Source organism: Triticum dicoccoides, chromosome 3A, assembly GCF_002162155.2.
Source record: "Triticum dicoccoides isolate Atlit2015 ecotype Zavitan chromosome 3A, WEW_v2.0, whole genome shotgun sequence".
In the NCBI taxonomy this organism is placed as follows: Eukaryota; Viridiplantae; Streptophyta; class Magnoliopsida; order Poales; family Poaceae; genus Triticum; species Triticum dicoccoides.
In genome coordinates, this window is record NC_041384.1 from 698,875,758 (window position 1) to 698,877,379 (window position 1,622).

Here is a 1,622-nt window from a genome sequence, read left to right on the forward strand (position 1 = left end):
CTCTCTCACACACACACACACACACACACGCACAAAAAGAGCGTGCTGGCTAATAGATTCCCTCTTTGGTGCCAGGGACATGGCAGCTCGCTAGAGCTTTATCACATGAGTGTCAATCGGCCTTGTGAGTCGGTTATGCATGTCATCATCGCAAAACAAGAAAAAAGTTTGTTATGCGAGAAATTCGTAGGGATACACACCCGGGCAACTGTCTACAACCATTGATTTACATCGTGATCCGAAACTTGTTTTGGTTGAAATTGCCTGAAAAGAGAGATGAAAACTCGAAATGTTAATACGACACAATATACATGTTCATCATGTACTAAAATACTTCTTCCAACCATTCTTGTACATCATTTTCCTCCACGTTATGTCCTGTTCGTCTCCTTCGTCCGTCTTCGATCGGTTATTATTTTCAATCATGTTCCATCCATTCTTACTATTCATCTTATTCCTCGGTGCGTTGTTACACTGCATCTTTCAATACTCTTCCCTTTTGTGTCATCTCTGTTTTTCTTTCTAATCCTTTCATTATATTCTTGTTAACTCGAAATTCATGGCATGCCTTTTTCCTTTCAGTACTTTACTCATTTTATGTTTGTCCAATTATCTTGTTAACTCAAAATTCATGGCATGCTTTTTCCTATCGTCAATCATGCACTGTTTATGTGACGTCCTTATTCATCTGCCAAACATTCATTGTTTATGCAACAATTCTTCCAGCTGATTTCATTATTAATCCTAATACATTGAATCTTGTTGTCTCAAGTTATGCCCGAAACCTGCATTCGTTTGTTTTTTAAAATAATCTTTTACAGTCAATTGCCTGAAAAAGGAAACTTGTTTGAACACGTGTATGCACACATCTAGGTTTTTGCCTTTTCCAAACTAACAATGGCAGCAATGTGTCGGTCAGTTTGGTCCTTTCATACTTAAATTCAAAATTTCGGTTTTGCCATGATCGCACCGCATACGTCCTTAGATCAAATTACAAGACATTTAATTCTGTGTTGGAAATTCCGGTTGGCTCGCATACGCATGAACTTCTTCCTTCCTGCACTTTTCCGCCTAGGGTCTTCGTTCCCAATTGCGTCCTACATATCTGGTTTCTTCTCACTTGTACGGACGCAACAAGTCCACTGTCTCAATGATTGCCACACACGACACCTACTGGTTGTCCTCGTTTGTTGTACCCACTCATGGTAGGCAAGAAAACCCTAATGGAGGTGGATGCATTGGATGGAATCAAGATAAATTCCATGTATCGCCCTTAATCTCGCTCAACAGGGTGAATGCTTCTTTGCTACTGAATCAACTATTTCTATTCATAGTGACAAATCTGTTATGAGGATAGGTGCATGAGGGACAAAGCATGCACCTATGCGAGACGAACCTGGTTGCAAAAACATACTCCAACTTAAACACAACAGGATGCCGTCAGGAGGGAAGGAATAACACGGACACATAAAATGCATCCATGATCCATCCATTAATAATCATCAAAATAGCATAATAAATACATAAATGCATGCATCCATCCATCTTTCATCAAAAGAGCGTAAAAACTATACTCCCTTCGTCACGGTTTAGAAGGCACAGTTAAATTTGCGTGCGTTTCC